At 42.3% G+C, this 22,610-nt stretch overlaps 1 protein-coding gene across 2 annotated transcripts in view; it reads right to left on the bottom strand.

Moving 5' to 3' along the window:
- The window catches only part of FANCC (FA complementation group C), a 225,565-nt gene extending 203,230 nt beyond the window's left edge, over positions 1-22,335 (bottom strand). For both annotated transcript variants that reach the window (XM_039474662.2, XM_074395629.1), the window contains exon 1: positions 22,149-22,335. The gene's annotated coding sequence lies outside the window, so the exon portion shown is untranslated. The remainder of the gene's footprint in view (positions 1-22,148) is intronic.
- Between the last annotated feature and the right edge of the window lie 275 nt (positions 22,336-22,610).

The raw sequence follows: 22,610 nt of genomic DNA, 5'->3' as shown, positions 1-22,610 counted from the left end.
ATTAGGTCTTTTCACATAGTCCCATATTTCTTGGAGACTTTGCTCGTTCCTTTTTATCCTTTTTTCTCTAATCTTGTCTTCTAGTTTTATTTCATTGAGTTGGTCTTGGACCTCTGATATCCTTTCTTCTGCTTGATCAATTCGGCTGTTAAAATTTGTGCATACTTCACATAGTTCTCGTATTGTGTTTTTCAGCTCCATCAATTCACTTATATTCCTCTCTAAATTGTGTATTCTTGTTAACATTTCGTCAAACCTTTTTTCAAAGTGCTTAGTTTCTTTGGATTGGGTTAGAACAAGTTCTTTTAATTCACGAAAGTTTCTTATTATCCACATTTTGAAGCCTGCTTCTGTAATTGGAACACACTTGTTCTCCATCAAGCCTTGTTCTGTTGCTGATGAGGAACTGGGATCCCCTGCTGAGGAAGAGGCGTTCTGATCTTGGGTATTCTCAGCCTTTTTTGACTGTTTTCTTCCCTTCGTTGTAGATTTATCCATCTGTGGTCTTTATAATTACCGTCTTTGTAATTGGGTTTCTGAGTGGACGTCCAACTTATTGATTCTCAGCGCCGAAATCTGAGCAACCCACTGCACCGACTAAATCAGCGGCGTTAAGATTGATGGTGCTTTTCTGACTCTGCACCGAGAACCGACGCTCCGAGGCGCCTGCAAAACCGCCTTGCCGGTCACAAGAGTCGTGCTGGCGACCCGTGGGGCTCCTCCGCTGGGAATCTCCTGGCGCTGAGCAACAAGAATTCATGTGAAGCTGTGGCGTCCTCTCGTTCTCTGCACTTTCTCTGGGAGCTACAACCCCGAGCTGCTAGTGATCAGCCATCTTGGATCTCTCTCTCCACGTGCTTTTTTTTAAACCTAAGGGTAATTAATTTGAATTTTCCAACAGGGTTTCAGTATCTAGTGGATTAGAATATTTCAAGTGTAAGAATTTGGATGTAAAGACAGAAAATGGAGAAAAAGCAGGTAGGGTGTATTCAGTTAGCCAAACAAACACAGGTCATGTGTTGGGACAAGATTGGGCTGGCTTTACAACAGGAGTATACACCAAAATAAAGAACATCAAACATGAACACTGACATTCACACTCAGGATAGTCACAACTGGATCGCACCAGGGTAGCTCTCATCCACAGAATATTTTTGATATGTCTAAAAATTTTCAAAATTGTAATGAAGTTTAAAGGCAACTCATGGCTTTCATATATTCAAGAATGGAGAAATGTCTCAGGACTCTAGTCAATGCTCTTGAAGAAACTCTTAAAATCTCTTTTATTTCAAACAATAACATTAGTCATAGTCACTGGACTTAAAATACAAGCTAACACTGCAGAGTGAGAAGTGTTACATGGTACAGGAGACTAAGTGGAGCCCTTAACCCAGACATGGGGTGTTGAGGAAGATTTCCAGAAAGAGACCTGACAGACCTGAACCATACATGAGGGCTCACCAGGGGAACAGTAGGCTGTTCAGCAAAGTGTAGACTAATAATACAAAAGGCAATTGTTTAGAATCCTGCCCAGATCAGGAATGCCTCCTTTCTTTAGGCACCTACATTGACTTCTTTTTTAATAATGGAGAAAAACATTTTAGGGTATCTAGAGATAGAGGTCAGCCAAAGGATTACTCTACTGGTGCTTTCATATTTTGATCTCACCATTTTTTATCCCTCTGCTGGTGACTGGCCCACCTGCCTACTCTCTTTTCTCCCTCTCTCCCTCCCTGTCTTCCTTCCTTTCCAAAGACTTTCAGGAAACCCACTTTCTTAAAAGGAGACACAGATACCCACAACTCCTGATGGCATGTTTGGGCAACTGCTTCCAAGTGAGCAGATGCTGACTCTTACTACCTCTTCTGGAGAGAAAGGAAAGGTTGTAGTGATATCTAATCACCTCCATTACTTTATGTGCGTAAGATTCATCAAATAGGCTCTCTCTACTTTGTAATAAAAACATTAAAACAACACCAAGCATAACTTCTACAAAAGGATTTCTCAAAAGAACCTGACAACTATTACAGGTTTTCTCCCTTTGTAGAAAGATGTATAATGTATTTTTTGGAAAATGGACACACAGATCTGAGTGTGGTTTACTAATGGGCAACATGTCAAAATAAAATTTCTTGCTTCTGACAAGAAAAGAAAGCATCATGGTAAGTGCAAGGGGGACTTCTGGCTATAAAAGTAAATTTTACCAAGACCGTCCCCCTGCTCAAGCAAGTAATAGGTAGATTTATAAGGACTTTACAAAACAGGTTAAGACTTTATCCTAAGAGCAATGGGAAGTCACTGGAGGATTTTTAGCATGAAAGTTATATAATCAGATTTGTTTTTCAGAAAGATCACACAACCAATATAGAAAATGGACCACCAGGGTAGACTCAGGCCTAGTCTAGTGGCATGAAGAAACAGAGAAAAGCACCCAGATAAGAGATGCTTATCAGGCAGAACACACGGTACCGTGTTTAGGCTGAACATAGTAAAAAAGGAATAGAGAAGAGGTAAGGATGTCGCTCAAGTTTCTGATTAGAGAAGTAGGTGTGTTATACTACCATACACTGAAAAGGGGAACATACTTGGATAAAAAGATAGGCTCAGCTTAGGGCACAGTGAGTATGACAGTGAGTATGAGACACCTGGGGCAACTAAATGAAGAGGTCCCAAAAAGCAGTGGGTATGTGAAGATGAGGTTAGGAAACAGACCTGAGCTGAAAACACAGAAGTAGAATCAACAGAGAGACAGTAATTAAAGCCATGGAAACAGATGAGATAACCAGGGAGGATGAGAAAAGGACTGGGCCAAAGACAGCAGGGAGAAAGGAGTGACGGATGTCTCCAGTGGCCTGTGGAGATTCAACTGAAGAAAAATCTTGTATTGAGGGAGAACTGGCACGACTTCTGCTGAGGTCAATCAGCAGACCTGTAGCCCACCCATCCCGTTCTTGGCTGTCATGTCCAAGTTTAGTCTGCCATCTTCACAAAGACTACAGCCATCCAAAATAAATAAAAATCAGTCAAAACAAACTGGCAAAATCATTGTTCTAGTTTCATTTAGCAGATCTGAAACGGATACCATCTGTGCAGCCAAGCAACATACAAACACAAGAAATCATTTTTGTACCACAAACACAATCCAAAAGCCGTATCAGGACAGCACAGACATAGAGTAACATCAGACAGAATTTCAAAGTGCTATAAAACACGACGATTCTACTTTTTGGTTCCAGGCTTTAAAAATACTATGGTATATGTGGTTTTAAGATTCTAAATTGCAGTCATGTTCTTAAGCTAGTTTGTTGTTCTATTTAAGTGCTGACAGACAAAAAATACAGTTTTAGTCTGACACACCATTTATCCTACTTTTAACTTTATTTGAGCCTTTAGGGTACTCTTGTAAAGCAACAAAACTGTGCAGAACTGAGGTCAATTAATAACTAGTTTCCAAAATCTACTGAACTTTTAACTACACAATATCCAAATCCCTGCAATTTGTAATGAGCAACAATAAAACTTGGAATTTTTCCAGTTTCATCTAGGATTTCACCAAAGATGAAGAATGCATTATTTTAAGAAACTGTATGTGGTTCATCTGTATGTCACAGACATACGTATTTCTTCACTAATAGTGACTCTATTGCTAGATACCCACATGTAAACTACAGTTTAGCAAAAAGGAACCCAATTCAGTACTGAAACTGTTATCTACATATAATTGCCTTTTTGGAACAAAACCTTGTTTTCTGAGACCCAGAATAGGCTTTATCCCCTAGTCAATACTTAACCCTCTGTCAAATAAAAGTTACTAACAGTATCACAAATATACTGTATCTCTGTGGCCCTGCAGTGGCTCACACCTGTAATCCCAGCACTTTGGGAGGCTGAGGAAGGAGGATCACTTGAGTCCAGGAGTTAAGAGACCAGCCTGGGCAATATAGTGAGACCTCAGCTCTATAAAACATCAAAAACTTAGCCAGGCATGGTGTCACATGCCTGTGGTTCTAGCTACATGGGAGGCTGAGGTGGGAGAACTGGTTGAGCCTGGAAGGTCAAGGCCACAGTAAGCCATGTTCACATCACTGCACTCCAGCCAGGAAGACAGAGCGAGACCATTTCAAATACACACACACACACACACACACACACACACACACAACACACACATACACACAAAATGTTATCTCTGTATACTCAAAACTCATCTCCTTCTCAAAGTCTGTCCATTTTTAACCATCATTCGCTGACAATGTATGTGTCACAGAAGTCACACTTTTTTACTATCAGCTTAGTTTACCTTTGCTGGTATATTTTTCTGACACTGTCTACGTGGGCTGGTCTTTTCTCCCACTATGCATCATGAACTCCTAGAAGCAGGGACTTTAACAGTCATTTCTTTGTAAGGGTCTGCACACAAAAGCCACTTGATATTAGTGGTCAGCCAATTCTATGGTCTCCCAAATATAGGGAATCAAAAAGGAAATAAGTTCATTAATATCTTGTTTTATATTTAAATATCAGCAAGTAGCAAATATACTCATACCTTCCTCACCTCAGCCTTCTATCCCCATCCACTGAAAAACTGTATCATGAAATTTAAGGAGGAAATATGGTAAGGATAAGGTTAATTAAGAAAAGGGAAGAAGTCTGCGGAATTCCAAACGAGGAGGAGAAAATAACAATGATCAAAGAAAAAGCCTAAAAGGAAAATTCAAGCCAAAAACAATAAAAAGGAGTAAAATACATTACAAAATACCTGATAAGGCAATGTCAGATGATAACCAAAAAAAAAAAAAAAAAAAGAAGTCTGTAAGAAATAAATTCAATCTCTTGCTCAAGTTGATCTCTAAACCACAAATGACAGGACAGCTGACAATTTTAAAATCCCAGTCCAGGGATATGTGGTTATCCCACCCTGGTACTTGTTATACCAAATATTACTGCTGACTTGGGGTGCTCCCACGTCAGGATGAGAGGACCACCATCATTCACACTCGCTGCCAAGAGACACATCAGCAACCGGGGGCTGGAGACAGAACCAGTGGCAAAGATATCTCCGCAGCAGGCCAAGGACTGCACAAAACAAGTCTGGTATTGAGGTTAAAGTTAAATGAAATGAAAGAGAAATAAGACAGGAGGAAGAGAACAAATACAGCATCAGAGTGGGCTTTTTCCATGTAGAGGGAAGGCAAACATCTGGAATTATTTGGTGGTGAGTGCCACCAAATTTAAGACTTTGTTCCTCACTTGCAATTATTTCTCGGTTAAGACCACACAAAGAAAAAATAGACCTAAAGGCTAAAATGATGGAAAGTGGCTAAAGTCAGTATAACAATAACTATCAAAACACACACACATTTTTAAAGTAACAGAGGAGTTAGCAGTGCACAAAGAATATGCCTGACTGACTCGAAATGATATTCGTCATAAATTCTTAAGTCATAAATTCTTAAGGAAGCTGCAGAAAAATATTTATAATATCATAAAATTTTTATACAAAATAGTTCTGTATGTAAGTAAAGGAAGTCTTCAAAATAAGTGCTAGCGCTATGAGGGATTTGCTGGGGTTTTTTTGTTTTTTTTAGACAAGCTGGAGTGCAGCGGCATGAATGGTCTCGACTCACTGCAGCCTCGATCTCCTGGGCCCAAGCAATCCTCCCACCTCAGCCTCCCCAGTAGCTGGGACCACAGGCATGCACCACCAGGCTGGTCTCAAACTCTGGACTCAAGCGATTCGAAGTGCTGGGATTACAGGCGTGAGCGGCCACGCCCTGCCTGGGATTTGTTGTTGTCGTTGTTGTTGTTGTTGTTGTTGTATTTTTTTTTCTGTGTTTTTCAACTAAATTGAAATAAAAATAAAAGTCCTTTAAAATAAAATGAAAAAGATCTTCCAGATCATTCAGTTTTTACCCTGAATTAAAAGTGTTTAATTTGATGAATTTGCAAAACAATCCCTTTAATCCAGAGCCCAGCTTTAGGAGAGGTGATGCCACGTGGTGAAGAGAAGGGGCCACTGGCCAAGCCTAGTTGCATTCTGGTTAAAAAAACGCAAGTTTTAAAGAAAAGCAGAAACGTCTGAACCTGGTATCACTATTCCCTAGTTCATTCAGTGAGCCAGGGCAAATGATGTGAAATTTCTGAGTGCCCACTTCACTTCTCTTTGGGAATGAACCAGTACACCTCAAAGGACTGTTTTGAGGATTCTTGAGAACAGCTCTTACCTAGACACAGCCCAGTGGAGTAGGTTCCAGGGAGATCAGTGACCCTTCTGACCAAAATTATATTTTTTGTCATTTCAGGAAACAATCTGTTCCAAGCAATTCCAGAACATAGGCTGCTTTCACTGACCCACCCGCAGCCTGTGAATCCTCAGACTCAGCAGCGCTCAGTAGAGCAGTGGGGTTCTGACAGTTCCTTCTAAGGCACCTGTCTACCTCTTCTAGGAGACAGCACAGCAACATCCAGCGCAGCAACCACAGCAGCAGGGCTCAGACATGAAGGCCTACTTCCTGCAATTCTCTGTCCTACAAACATATCAGAAAGCCCAGTAGGGGTAGAAAACAGCTCTTCTAAGGGCCATACTGCAGAAGCATGGCCAAATGAATAGCATGATCACTGCAGACGCTGTGATAGACACAGTATGCATATGACACTTAGGCAGAGTTTGCACTCTAATGGTTGTTCACTTCTTAATGTTGTTTTAAAACCTTGAACATATCCACTACAAATTCTTATATTCATAAGTATGGCTTGAAACTAAAAAAGTTCACACAGCCGGGCGTGATGGCTCACGCCTGTAATCCCAACACTTCAGGATTACAGTGGGCTGCGGTGGGTGGATCAGGAGGTCAGGGGTTTGAGACCAGCCTGACCAACGCGGTGAAACCTGGTCTCTACTTAAAAATTAGCCTGGCGTGGTGGTGCACACCTGTTATCCCAGCTACTTGGGAGGCTGAGGCAGGAGAACTGCTTGAACCTGGGAGGCAGAGATTGCAGCCATTGCACTCCAGGCTGGGCGACAGAGTAAGAATCGATCTCAAAAAAAAAAAGTTCACACCCACTAGACAAAAAAAAGGGGGAAGGGAGATGTGTAAGGCAAGCACCTAGGACAGGGTTCCACAGCCAGACCTTCTGCAAGCATGGAAAGGTTCTAGCTCGGTCTGTCCATCCAGTACTGCAGGCACCAGCCACACGTGGCTTCTGAACACATGCAATGTGGCTACTTACATCTGAGGAAGTGAATTTTGAATTTTATTTAATTTTAATTAATGTAAATTTAGATAGTCAAATGTACTTATTGACTATGGCATTGCTCAGCACAGATCCAGAACCTTGGGTTAATGACTTGGGCTAACTCACAAAGGGTGGTAAGCAGATGCGTGAGCCAAGTTTAAAAAGAAAACAGTCAAAAAGGAAAACACGCACACGTGCAGCAGCACCATGTTCATATTCTCTTGCAACGCATGCAGTTCACTTTGATAAAGCTGAAGTCCCAGCCTGACCTCAACCTGTCTTAGTCAGTTTAGGCTGCCATAACAAAATATCACATATGAGGTGGCTTAAATAACAGAAATTTATTTTCTTACAATTCTGAAGGCTGAAACGCCCACGATCAAGGTACCGGCCTAGCAGGTCCCCGGTGAGGGCCCTCTTCATGGCTTGTATGTAGGCAGCTACCTATGTCCACACATGACCTCTTCTTTGTGCTCATGTGGGGAGAGATCTCCCTCTACCTCTCCTTGCAAGTCAACCAGTCCTACCAGACCCCACCCTTATGACTTTGTTTAACCGTAATACCTCCCTAAAGGCCCTATCTCCAAATACAGTCCCATTGGGGGTTACAGCTTCAGCTTCAACATATGAATGGGGGAGGGGTGGACACAATTCAGTCCCTAACACAACCCTCTACTCTTCCTTAACTAGTTTTCCTGTAATGAGTTCCAATACGAAAGGGAAGATATAATCAACAAAAATTTTCTTAGAACTAAAAGATGGGAGTTTCCAGATTGAAAGGGCTGACCAAGTGCCCAAGAAAATGAACAAGAGATCCACAGAAGGCACATCATCATGAAATTATAAAAACACAGGAAGATAGAGGTAAATGAAATAATGCCTCACAATTCTAAAGGAAAATTATTTCCAATCTGGAATTCTATATCCAAACTATCAATCAGATGTGACTAGAATGATGACACATTCTACACGCAGTGACTAGAAATAATTGACCTCCCACACATTCTGCTTTAGGAAGCAGAATGTGCTCTGGAACCACAGCATCTTTAGGAACCAGAGCATCTGCTCCACACCAAGAGGAAGGAGAAAACTAAGAAAGAAAATGTAGTAAACAGAAGACCCAATATCAAGAAAGGACAGAAGGTTGAATCAGTGTTGGAAAATTCCAGGGCAACTGCAAAAAAGTGGTTTTTTTGTTTTTGTTTTTGTTTTTGTTTTTGAGACGGAATTTCGCTCTTGTTACCCAGGCTGGAGTGCAATGGCGCGATCTCGGCTCACCGCAACCTCCGCCTCCTGGGTTCAGGCAATTCTCCTGCCTCAGCCTCCTGAGTAGCTGGGATTACAGGCACGCACCACCATGCCCAGCTAATTTTTTGTATTTTTAGTAGAAACGGCGTTTCACCATGTTGACCAGGATGGTCTCGGTGGCTCAAGCCTGTAATCCCAGCACTTTGGGAGGCCGAGGCAGGTGGATCATGAGGTTAAAAGTTTTTAAACAGGTTAAAATTTTGGATTGCTCAGGTTTTCTTCTCAAAATATAACATTTTTTAAAACACCAAAAGAATTCAAAGAAACCTCCACAACCTCTTTAATTTTTTTTTAGGAGGCCAGGAGTGGTGGCTCATGCCTGTTATCCCAGTACTTTGGGAGGCTGAAGTGGGAGACCACTTGAGCCCAGGAGTTCAAGACCAGCCTGGGCAACATGGGGAAACCCTGTCTCTACTAAAAAGAAAAAGAAAACTAGGCAGGCTGTGCGCCTATAATCCCAGCTACTTGGAAGGCTGAGGCACAAGAATCGTTTGAACCCAAGAGGCAGGGGCTGCAGTGAGCCAAGATCGTGCCCCTGTACTCCAGCCTGGGCAACACAGCAAGACTCCATTTCAAAAAGATAAAAAAAAAAAAAAAAAAAAAGGAAAACAGAAGAAATAAAGCAGAGGTGAAGGCAAACAGATGCAGTCTATTGTGTCCTTTGCATTGATGAAAATAGCCTAAGTTTCTCTGAATAAGATATTACCATATCAACTGTGTGCTTCCACAGTTACCAACTTTAGGTTACAACCTGGTACTTGACAATGGTTGGCCTCAATTTTCATCAGAAAATTAACAGAATTTCAAAAGCAAGTTTAAACAAAAGAAATTCAACTGGCTTCTTTTGATAAATGCTGCCTCTCTTTAATAGAGCATTGAGGACAGCTTACAAACAGTCATTTAATTGCTCTATTATCCAATTTAGAGGTTTCCCCGAAAGTCCAACAACAACAAAATTCAGTAAAGGCAAATGGAATTTTTAAATTCAGTTACCAATAAACAAGCAAACAAAACAAAAGAACCCCACACATACGGCCGTGCACAAGCATTAGGCCAAAGCCCAGTTATTCAGAGCTTCCAGTGGACCCTTACATTCTCTTAAATTTGACAAATATCACATAAGACTTAATTGAAAATCAAGCATAGAAAGTAGCCTTAGAAATGACTATATGGCCAGAATGATATCTTACCAGATGTCCCACTAAGTGGAAACTAAGAAGAAAACAAAAAAATCAATTAAGACTGGTACAAGTTTTGAATGCTTGTCCTACCTTGTCTCGATAAAAGACAAGACCACAAAAAAATGTGCTTCAAATCACTTAGAATAAAATTATTTCCTTAAATACAGCATTCTAAAATGTCACACTAATACAATCCTTAAAACAGCAACTATTTTTAGCATCTTATTTTTTAATTGAACAATGCAACTGGATTCCATTAATAGTTAATTTTTGCCAACTTTAATTCTAACAAGCTCATTTAAGTTACATGACCATAAAGAATAAAAGATTTATACTGTATTTTTGCATCCCTACAATTGAAAAGTAACAGGATCAAATGTTTTCAGGCTGTGAGAAGACACGCCATACTTCAGGCTAAAAGTATATTTTATTCCAAAATTAGGAGTGAAAATAAAGCTTGAAAAGAAATGACTTCTCAGCCTTGAATTCAGAAGCATTAATATTAATGACAATCCCACTCATTTCAAAGGCATGTCCTAGAGTGTTTATGTTATGAAAACTGGGCCTGGAATGTCATCTTCAGTAAATTTGAAATTGTTTAACCTGAGGTTTTGCTAGATTTGTAACAGCTGCACTGGTGTTTACAACTGTAATAAGGTCTTTATAGCATGGCACTCCTTTACACATTTTTTAGATCTGGTTGGTACAAACATGTTGTACTGATCAACAAAAATGAGTTTGGTATCTCTCTATAGCTACATGTTTAGTCAGAATAAAGTTTTGTTTTGGATTAACATTGTACAATAAATGCATCAAGGACCTTCAGAAGTTTTATGGTGTTGGTTACAGAAGAACAGGACAAAAACTTCCATTCATATACAAACATTTGGGAAATGACTCAGTTTGTGTTTGTGAAATTTGAATTTTGTTTGGGGAAAAGATATGCATGTCAAATACACTGTGGATCTAATTTGTTTGCTGGCATTCACTGAGGGGCTCAGGGCACGTTACCAAGCAGAAACTGGTTGGGCAGTACTCAAAGATTACATTTCTCCCAATGCTCCTATTTACACAGTAGAAAGATGCAACACGAAGCCTGAGAAAGACTTGCTTAAGAATGCTTCAGTAGGCCAGGTGCGGTGGTTCAAGCCTGTAATCCCAGCACTTTGGGAGGCCGAGGAGGGTGGATCACGAGATCGAGAGATCGAGACCATCCTGGTCAACATGGTGAAACCCCGTCTCTACTAAAAGTGCAAGAGACTACCTGGGCGTGGTGGCGTGTGCCTGTAGTCCCAGCTACTCAGGAGGCTGAGGCAGGAGAATTGCCTGAACCCAGGAGGCGGAGGTTGCGGTGAGCCGAGATCGTGCCATTGCACTCCAGCCTGGGTAACAAGAGCGAAACTCCATCTCAAAAAAAAAAAAAAAAAAAAGAATGCTTCAGTAGGAAGCTTCAGCCACCCTTGGACATGGAACTATTGGTGCAACAGAAAGAACACCAGACAGGAGTTAGTTTCCCTGGGCAACAGTCAACAGCCTTGCCGTTAAACTCAGTTTCCTTCTCTGTAAACATTTCAAAGAGAAGTTATTATCAAAGGTGCATGTTTGCTGCTAAAATCAGTTGGGTCTGGGTAACCAGACATACCCAGCTCTTTTGATTATTGAAAAGGTTATCTCATCATAATAATTAAGACACACTTAAAAGTTGTACACGTACAATTAACCCAAGAAGTCTGTCAGTAAGAGACTTGGGCAATCTCTTGGGCAATCTCTTGGGAATTCCTTAATTATGAGCCAAAGTAATTTTTTTGAAAAGGCCCCATTCTATTTTTATTTTCTAATTTTTTAAATTTATTTTTTAGACACAGGGTTTTGCTCTCTCACCCAGGCTGGAGTGTAGTGGTATGATCACAGGTCACTGCAGCCTCAAGCTCCCAGGCTCAAATGATCCTCCCACTTTATCCCCCCAAGAAGCTGGGTCTACAGCTGCACATCAGGAGATATGGCTCATTTTTGTATTTTTTGTAGAGATGAGGTTTCGCCATGTTGCCCAGACTTGCCTTGAACTTGTGGGTTCAAGTGATTCACCTACCTCTGTCTCTCAAAATGCTGGGACTACAGGTGCTCAGCCCTATTTTTCCTTTTTTTTTTTTTTTTTTGAGACAGTTTTGCTCTTGTTGCCCAGGCTGGAGTGCAATGGCGCGATCTCGGCTCACCACAACCTCCGCCTCCTGGGTTCAGGCAATTCTCCTGCCTCAGCCTCCTGAATAGCTAGGATTACAGGCACGCGCCACCATGCCCAGCTAATTTTTTGTATTTTTAGTAGAGACGGGGTTTCACTATGTTGACCGGGATGGTCTTGATCTCTTGACCTCGTGATCCACCCGCCTCGGCCTCCCAAAGTGCTGGGATTAAAGGCTTGAGCCACCGCGCCCGGCTTTTTTTTTTTTTTTTTTTTTAATGCCTATCTTACCTTAGCACATATGGTTATTATGAGAATCCCATATAATCTATATGAAAATAATTTGGAAAGTACAAAGCACGTTTAATAGGGCTACTGCCCAAAGTAATGTTAAAAATAAACTAAGAAACCAAAAGAAGTAGTTAAAAAAAAAAAAAAAAGGCCAGGTGTGGTGGCTCACGCCTGTAATCCCAGCACTTTAGGAGACTAAGGCCGGTGGATCACGAGGTCCAGAGATGGACACCATCCTGGCCAAGATGGTGAAACCCCGTCTCTACCAAAAACACAAAAAGTTAGGCAGGCATGGTGGCGCGTGCCTGCAGACCCAGCTACTCGGGAGGCTGAGGCCAGAGAATTGCGTGAAACCGGAAAACGGAAGTTGCAGTGAGCCGGGATCGCCCCACTGCACCACTTCAGCCTGGCGATAAAGTGAAGATGTCTCGAAAAAAAAAAAGAAAAAAGAAAAAGAAAAAAAACCCATCATGCTTATAAAATCAATGTATTTTTATAAAATCAATAGAAAAAAAAGCTCTCATTTATAAAGGGTATATAGTATACTGCTCAGGAGTAGTAATAATCTTTTCTACAGATGTGAGACATAGAAGTCACCAGAGAGCCCTATTATTGCAGTAATTTCCTCAATAAGTATGACAAATTTAATCTGATATGTCCATTTTTTTCTGTTAGTTTAACAACTGAATACATTTCAAAATTATTCAAAACTTAGTAAATTACTTTAGACAAAGGTCATAAATTCAAATGTCCAAAACAGACAAGTTAAATGAGTAAAGCAATCAGACAGGCTTGTGGCAACTTCAAAACAGCACGGTCCAAAGAAGACAGCCGGGGGTATGGTTCAGTGGTAGACCATTTAACTGCAAAGAAGACAGCCAGGATTTCACTCCTGCCAGCTGCTGCTGAAAGGCAACTCAGACTTACTGTTGCTCAACTGCCTTAGTCTGGTTTATGCTGCTACAACAGAATACCTGAAACTTGGTAATTTATAAATAACAGAAATTTATCAGCTCTCAGTTCAAAAGGCTGGGAAATCTAAGATTGAGGGGTCATGTCTCAATAGAAGGCATCACACAATGACAGAGCAGGAGAGGACCAAACTGGCTTTTATAACAAACCGCTCCCATGATAACAATACTAATCCATTAATGCACATCAATAATATCTCAGTAACAGTGTTTTTAAAATAACTAACATGTAGTCATTTAGTCATAGCCACTTTCGCCACAAAACAATGTAACCGAAGATGGTTCTTATCAAGTACAAGAACATTTTCAAATACTTGTCCTATTTTCAGCATTTTGTCTCAAAAACAGGTATCTTCTTAAACCTCAAATTATTTTTAACTTAAACAACTTAGGCTTAATTTTTCTTTTCTTTTTTTTTTTTGGTGCAATGGCGCAATCTCAGCTCACTACAACCTCCACCTCCCAGTTCAAGCAATTCTCATACCTCAGCCTCCCAAGTAACCAGTATTACAGGCACCCCGCCACCATACTTGGCTAATTTTTTTAATATTTTTATTAGAAACAGGTTTCACCATGTTGGCCAGGCTGGTCTCGAACTCCTGACCTCAAGTGATTCACCCACCTTGGCTTCACAAAGTGCTATGATTACAGGCAGGAGCCAACACACCCAGCCGACTTGCATTCTTGACCTCCTGGACTCAACTGATCCATCCCCCTCAGCTTCCCAAAGTGCTGGAATTACAGGCATGAGCCACCACACGCAGCCTAGACTTAAATTATTTTAAGACCAAAAGGATTTAGTACAATTTTAGGCAAACAATAGATGAACACAGCACACACTCATAGAACTAAATAAAGATACCAGAAACTATGATATAATGAAACAAATTTCTAGCTTGTAATACCTTCAACGGAATGTCCCTACCAAAATTCGAGTTATTTTTAATGGCAGGCACAGTGCCTCATGCCTGTAGCCCCAGCTACTCAGGAGGCTCAGGTGGGAGGCTCACTTGAGCTCAGGAGGTTGAGAATGCAACAAGTTATGATTGCATTACTGCACTCCAGCGTGGGGACAGAGTGAGACGCATCTCTAAAAAAGAAAAAGATATTTGTATGGCACTTTTCTTCCTTACAGCTACTCAATTTTAAGATAAAATCAATCATATTATATCATTTCATATAAAAACATTTCTATATGTTACTCCTAAAACTGGCTGCATAGTTTCAAAAAATCACCACTTATCAAAAAACTTATCATCAAGCAAAAGTTCCACTAGCTTTGAGAACTTTTTTAGTGTAATGACTAAAAATTCTAATGATACTAACCAGAATCAGAAACACAGGATATTCTTCTTAGTGCGAAATACTGCAGAAAATATTACTTCATAAATAAGATGCATGCTGTTATACCACTAATAGAGGATTACTCACTCTTAAGGCCTATGATTAGAAATTCATAGCTAACAGCTTCAAGCAAAAGCAGAAATTACACATCATTTGTACAAATCTATATTTTATATACTGTTTTATTATAACCTTTGATAGGTGGGGGTAGGTAGGCTAAGGAATTTGGTATACCCAAATTCAGAAAGCTAAGGCTAAATATAACTGATTCCTTCAGATAAGTGTCTTACCAATCAATTAAAATGTATAATCTGCATACATTGTAAATCACCATATACACACTAAGAATTACAAGATTATACTATATCACATAGGATGCCTTTGGTTTCTAGTAATTGAAAACCCAACTCTATTCATCAAGATAGGCTAAGTTATGATGCAGTAACTTTTTCTCATACTGTATGTCCAAAGTGTATGTGGGACATGCATGTTTGTAGTGTGAGGGCAGCGTTCTGCTCCAGTCACTCATGGATCCAACGTGACGGGCGCTCAAACATCTCAACACCTAGCCTCCATAATCACCACTGCAAAAAGGAGAGACAGCTAGCTCATGAATCTGCCACTAAATCCCTCTACCCAGAAGTAATCTGCTTAAAACCTATTGGCTAGAATGATCACAATGTCCTACCCAGCTGCAAGTGAACTGAGAAATGTGAGTAAAAATATAATTATTTAATAAGCATTAAATGAACCTGCTGCACCAAGCAAAACCAGCTAAAACAATAATGACAGGCCAGGCATATGGCTCACAACTCTCATCCCAGCACTTTGGGAGACCCAGGCAGGAGAATAGCCTGAGGCCAAGAGTTCAAGATCAGCCTAGGCAACATAGCAAGACCCTGTCTCTACAATAACAATAACAATAATTAATTAGCTAGACATTGTGGTGCACACCTGTAGACCTAGTTACTAAGGTGGCTGAGGTGGGATGATTGCTGGAGCCCAGGAGTTTGAAGTTGCAGTGAGCTATGATCACGCAACTGCACTCCAGCCAGGTTGACAGGGAAAAACCCTGTCTCAAAATAAAAATAAAACAAAGGGAATTTGTTGGTTCAAGAAACTGGCAAGTCTAGAAACAGAGCAGACTTCACAGTTGATCTCTCTCTCCATCTTGCTTCCCTCATGACAGCAAAATAGCTTTAGCCATTACAAAAGTCAAATTACATCCATACCACCCAAAAAGAGAGTACATACTTCTGTTCCAGCATTCCAAGTAAGAGACAGACCTCAGATGTATTCAGACTGGATTTGCTTGAGCTTATGCCCATTCCTAACTAATGACTGTAACCAATCAATAAAACAGATTCCTTAAAACAATCAGTCAGGAGCTAGAGGTAAGGATCAGTGTTCTCCAGAGTCCACATCATAGTGACTACTGAAAGAAAATCTAGGGTCTGTCAGAACAAAGAAGGGAGGAGAGGATGCTGGCACTCAACAAACCTCAATGCAGCTGTGTAATTAAAAAAAAACCATATCCTGAAGAAGTTAGCTAAGAGCTGTGGAAACAGGCATATATACATAAGGCTATTGCCTTATGTATATATGCAGTGTATATATGAACTGCAGTGCATAAGGACAGAGAAAAAGTCATTCATAACCACAAATGGTCATCGAAAAATCAGGAATTAATAAGAAAATCTATTGAGTACAGCACTTGAACGTACAAGCATAATTAGAAAAATAGGATTAAGGCTAAGTACGAGGCCTCATAATGTGATTGTTTTAAATAAACAATCACAACCAACAAAAACAAAATGACAACAACAAAAAGGAACCAGCCACAGCAGGGTTTCAGAAGTCACTAAGGGAAACAGCACCTCCAAAATCTTATAAAAGAAATCAAAGTAGCTGGCAATGCCACACCTTTGAACTGAACCAGATAAAGAAGGAATCACAGGCATAAAATCATAGCCCGTTTTTATTTTTTTGGAGAATGGGTCTCGTAATTTTGCCCAGGATAGACTTGAACTCACAATATTCCAGCCTCAGCTTCCCAAATAGTTGGGACTACAAGTGCACAGCACTGCACCCAGCCAAATTCATATTGTTTAAATAAAATCTCCTCTGAGAGAGAGAGAGAGAGAGAGAGAGAGAGAGAGAGAGAGAGAGAGTGAGTGTGTGTGTGTGTGTGTGTGTGTGTGTAAAACCACAGCCTCAAACTGTCTTGGGGTAGTCACCAGAGTAACAGATCTCAGATTCCGCTAAAATAGCTAAATGTACATAAAATGTTTATATCACACGTTTCTGAATTACAAAAGTGTCATTAGGGCTCTAGAGGAAAATAAAAACACAAGTTCCAGAAATCCGAAAAATTAAAAGCATGGGTGAAAGATAATGAGAAGTATAGTCAGATCTAAAGTCAAATCATCTGGGAATTCAGCCCACTGGATGCCGTAAGGCCAACCACAGTTCTAATCCTGTCCTCCTCCCCTCCCCTCATACTCCCTAACCTCACTTTCCATGACAATCTATACCGTTTCTAATTTGCAAAGGCCTGGAAAGACACAATTTCATCACTTTATAAAAGCCTGACATATTCTCACCCAAATGTGCCTTTTGTTATGTGGAAATGGGAATAACCTTAGGATTAACTTTCACAATGCAAGAAAATAAACAGGCTAAATACTCTTATCACTCATGATTTCTTGAGGAAGTTCAGAGCAAAGGTGATGAATCAGTCTGCGTCCAGTCAGTACAAAGAAACCACATAATAATTTGAATAAGGAAAGTCAAATATAAAGAATTATTATTATTATTATTATTATTTTTGAGACAGGGTCTCACTCTGTTGCCCAGGCTGGAATGCAATGGTGTAATCATGGCCAGCAGCAGCCTCGACCCCCTGGGTTCAACAATCCTCCCATACCAGCCTCCTTATTAGGTGGGACTACAGGCAAGCACACACTACCACTCCCATATAATTTCGTATTGTTTGTAGAACAGGGGTTTTGCTATGTTGCCCAGGCTTGTCTCAAACTCCTAGCCTCAAGTAATCCTCCGGAGTCCTACGGCCTCCCACAATGCTGGGATTACAGGCATAAGCCACCATGCTCAGTCAGGAACTATTCACTGTAAGAGGACTAGAGTAACAAGGTGTTGGCTGGCCAGAAGTAAAGAGAATTCTACAGAACATAGGAATAGCAGATATAAAGAGAAGCCACTGCCCTTAGGGCTGAGGTGGGTCCCCTAAGGAAAAATACCTACTTCTTCCCAGGAATGAAATCAAGAACTCTTGGAGGGAGCACAGCCATGGATCACTGAATAGGAAAGATGTCTCTGTGGGTGCTGCACCAGTACAACTTGCTGGAAAACCACTTTTGGTAACTTATCAGAAACCCATCCTCCAGGGAGCCAGGAAAACGTGTTCACTGGGAGGTGTCCCACCAGGGGCTCAGTTACAAAATCGCCTGGGGGGGATGCTGAGGTACACTGTTGACTACTGGGTACGGCCGATCACAGCGAACTAGAAGAGCCTGCGCTAGGGAAGACGCACACCACGGAAGCCGGCGCTGCAGAAGCACACACGCCAAGGGCCCGGCTCTGGACATGCGCACACGCCTGGTAACAGGTGGTGGGGCGGCGCCCAAACCCGGGAGCCCGCGCTGGGGAAGCGGCACACCCAGGGAGCCGGCGCTGGCAAGGCACACCCACCGGGAGTGGGCGCTAGAAAAGCCGCACACACCAAGGGCGCTCCGCACTGGAGAAGCGTCACGTGTGTGCACGGCAGCCAGTGCGGAAGAAAGTGTGCGTGGGAACTGGCGATGGCGAGGGCGCGCGCACATGTGCACAAGCTCGCTCTGGAGGAGTCACGGGCACGCGCGTGCACGACAACCTGCACCGAAGAAGGCGCACGCATGCGCACACTGGAGAAACTGGACTTGTAATTTTAAATTTCCCTGTAAAGAAAAACCAGAACTGATAACTTTCTGAGTGAATTCTATCAAATGTTTAAAGAAAAAAAGCAAAACCAATCCTTCACAAACTCTAAAAAAATACGAGGGAACACTTCCCATCTGATTCTAGGATGCCAGTATGACAATACCAAAGCCAAAGACATAACGGGTCTAAATATTACTAATATTACTCATGAATATAGTACAAAAATTCTAAACAAAATATTACTAAACCAAATCCAGAAATACGTAAAAAGGATTATATAACATGACCAAATGGAATTTATAATGCAATGTTAGGATAAATACACGAATCAGTTAATCAATCGTATTGATAAAATAAAGGAACAAAAAACACAGTCATCTCAATAGATGCAGAAAAACAAGATTTCTAACATTTGTTCATAAGAATTCTCAACAATCTAGTAACAGAAGGAAAATCTCTCAACCTGATAAAGTACATTTATGAAAAACTTAGAGCTAACGTCATATCTAATGGTAAAAGATTAAATGTTTTTCCCCTAAGATGAGAACTAAGTCAATAATGTACTCTCCATGTCTATTCAGCAAAGTGCTGGAGGTTCGAACAAGGCAAAAAAGAAATTAATCAGGCAAAAAAGAAATTAAAGGCATCCACATGGAAAGGAAGAACTAAAACTATCTTTATTGGCATGATGCCATATGTAGAAAATCCTGTGTAATTCACAAAAAAACTGGAAGTAGTCATCAAGTTCAACGAGGAAGCTTTCAAGATAACATGTGTATGTTTATATACTGACAACAATCCGTAATGAAATTTTAAAAATAATTCAGCTGCTCTGCCTATGGAGTAGACTTTGCTTTCTTAATAAACTTGCTTTCACTTTACGGATAAATAAAAAATATAATAAAATTTTAAAAATTATTCAATTCACAACACTATCAAAAATAAAACACTTCCAAATTAATTTACTAAAGGGCAAAATTTGTACATTGAAAATTACTAAATATTGCTGAGAGAAACTAAAGATCTCAACGGGAAATGGAAAGAGTCCATGTTCATGGTGGGATGGCAATTCTCCCCCAAACGGATATGCAAATTAAATGCAATTACTACAAAATATATCACAGCCGGATTTTTTGAAAACATGACAAACCGATACTAAATTATGGAAATGTAAGTAATCCTGAACAACCAAACCAATTTTGAAAATGAAGAAAAACATTGGATAACTTACACTACCTGATTTCAAAATTTACCATAAAGCTGTCATAATCAAGGTAGTGTGATGCTGATACAGAAGGCATACAGGCCTCTTACCTTCAGTCCCGTATTAAACTTGAATTAGAAAACCTCGATCTCAAAATGCACGTAAAACCATCATTGCCTGCTGTCCCCCAGTCCAACTCTGGTGGCCAATCTGAATTGTTATCAATTTTTTTTTTTTTTTAGTCAGGGTCTCAGTCTGTTGCCCAGGGTGGAGTGCTGTGGCAGGATCACAGTTCACTGTGGCCTCGACCTCCTGAACTCAGGTAATTCTCCAGCTCAGCCTCCTGAGTAGCTGGGACCACAGGCTGGGCCACTATTCCCCGCTAATTTTTTAAATTTTTGTAGAGACAGGGAGCTCTCTGTTGCCCAAGCTGAACTCAAACTCCTGGGATCAGGTTCCCAAAGCTACCTCAGCTTCCCAAAGTGCTGGGATTACAGGCACGAGCCACCATGCTCTGCCTGTTATCTGAATTGTCTTTCCTTCTCCCCTTCTGCGTTTTTATTAAAACACTGCAAAAATTCAATGTACTTCTCCTGTCTGTATTCTTTCACACTGAGTCAATCACTGAAGATTCATAAACAAGACAGAGAATACACATCTCCCAACCTAAAATAAAACTTTTAAAAATCACTTGGTGCTCATTTCCTGCCTGATTTGAGGCCCTACCACTACCAACTTAGAACTACCACTTATGTGAGTTTCCTGTGGCTCTCTAGAAGGCTCAGATAATCAATTCAACTTTCTACTGGCCAGGCTGGCCTCTCTGTAGCTGGTTTTCATAAACACTAAATTTGTATAATTGTTTTTGGAACTACTTGCTGAAATATGGAACTGGTTAAAAGTACCATTTATTTTAAAATGTACATGCACAGTTTCAGATACATGCGGCAACACATCTTCGACATCCACCCAATCAATCAAGTTAATGCTTCTTACTAGCAGACAGAACAAAAAATACCAATATAGAGCCTGTTTTTTTTTTTTTTTTTTTCGGGGGCCTTGATAAATGTTTTTCAAGAAATCAAGAGAAATATGACCGAATAAAACAAAAGTAAATTCGAATGTGTAATATAAAGTATAATTAGTCCATTCTCAAGAAACATATTTTACTGGGGGCAGTAGGGAGGTGAAAAAGACCTCTAATATATCTAGGAAAAGAAATCCTTTTTTGATGCCGCCTTTCTTGTATATGAATAATGTACATGAGTGCTTATTTCCATCTGACTCTGGTACAGCACATTACACTGAAACATCAATTTAAGTTTAATGTATAAAGTCGCAATGAACATGTTTTCCATCTAAGCTTATGTAATGAATGATCTCAACACATGGTATGAATTCTATCGTTTGTAACAACCCTGGAGGGGAGTCAGGAGAAAACGATCTGTCTGAGGGCCTATCTCTGACAGTGAGTGACAGCCACAAAGAGCTGAAGTTGGGTGGCCCAAAAGGGCTCCGCTCGTTTGATAAATGCTAAGTCAAATCACATCACAGTTGAGATGCATTAAATAGGGCACAGGTTAGAACAAAACCAGGTGCCCGGGAGTTTTTCAAGTTTCAGATTGGAACAAAAGCCCAGGCACATACAGGTCTTCGCTAGAAAACTCCTTGGCCTCTTTCCTGAAGATTCTGGTACCCGATTTTCCAGATTACAAAACTCCAAGTATTCGCCCCCATTCGGTGTGCTGGACACCTGAGATCACAGAGGGGTTCACAGTTGCAAACGCACACACCTAAAAATTTAAACAGGGAAACAAATAGCACCCGAAAACCCTCTCACGGGCTCTGAAGACGTGGCCTGGCGTCCACATAAAGAGGAGAGGGGGGACCCCGGCTGCTGCGAACCCGCTTCCCGCCAGGGACGAGAGGCGGCGGGCGGGAGGGGTCAGAGCCGCGCCCCTCCCGGCGCCCCGGCGGCTCGGGCTTGGGGGCGGGTGCGAGGGGCGAGGAGCACGAGGCCGACGGCGGAGGGCCGCGGGCTCAAAGGGCCGCGCTTCTCACGGGTCCCAGGCGGAGACGTGCACCTTTGCTCCTCCTCTGAAAAACGCACAGCCGCCTGCGCTCAACCCGCGGAAAGAACCAGAACGCCAGCTCCCGGCGGCCGCCGCTCGGGGGAATCCGCTCCGCGCGTCCCCCGCGCCGGCCCCGCCCCGCCCACGGCCCCGCCCCCGGCCCCGCCCCGTCCCGCCCGCCGCCCGCCGCCTCCCGCCTCCCCGCCTCGCGCCTCCCGCTTCCCGCCTCCCGCCTCAGCCTCGGCCTCGGCCCAGCGCCGGCGGGAACCCAGCTCGCCCGCCGCGAGGCGCGCCGCGCCCACCCGCTCTCGCGAGCCTTCCCTCTGGCCCCTCGCCGCCTCCTCCCGCTCCCGCCGCTGACGTCTCGGCCAGACCCCCGAGGGAGGCCTCCGCCCTCCCTGCGTGCTGCGGCCGGCCGCTCACCGGGTGGTCCTCGCCGGAGCTGCTTCAGCAGTTTGGGCAGTGGCGGAGAGGAAGCCACCGCCCGGGATCTGTGGCTTGAAAGTCTGGCCCTGCCTCGTAGTGGCTTTTTGTTGGGAGTTTTTTGGAATTTTCCCGCGGTCGCTGGGCCGCGGAGCGCGCGCCCACGTGGCCGCAGTGCATTCTGGGGCTCGGCGAGCGGCCCCGCGCGCTCCCGCGGCGTCGCGGGAAAATTCCGACGAATCTCCGGTCCGTGGGGGCGGGGCGGGCGCGGCCCGGGCTCCGGCGGAAGCGGGCGCGGCGGGGGCGGGCTGTGGGGTTCCCGGGCTCGCGCGGAAGCCCCGGGCAGCGGCGCTGGCTCGTTCCGGGCCCTCGTTGCCTATTCGTTTAAATATTCGGTTCAAAACGTGGAGGAGGTAAAACGGAAATTAGTTCTTTTAGAGAAACGTTAGACCTTTGTCACCG

The sequence above is a fragment of the Saimiri boliviensis genome, chromosome 2 (assembly GCF_048565385.1).
Source record: "Saimiri boliviensis isolate mSaiBol1 chromosome 2, mSaiBol1.pri, whole genome shotgun sequence".
NCBI classification, from domain to species: domain Eukaryota; kingdom Metazoa; phylum Chordata; class Mammalia; order Primates; family Cebidae; genus Saimiri; species Saimiri boliviensis.
This window is presented reverse-complemented; position numbering and strand designations above follow the sequence as displayed.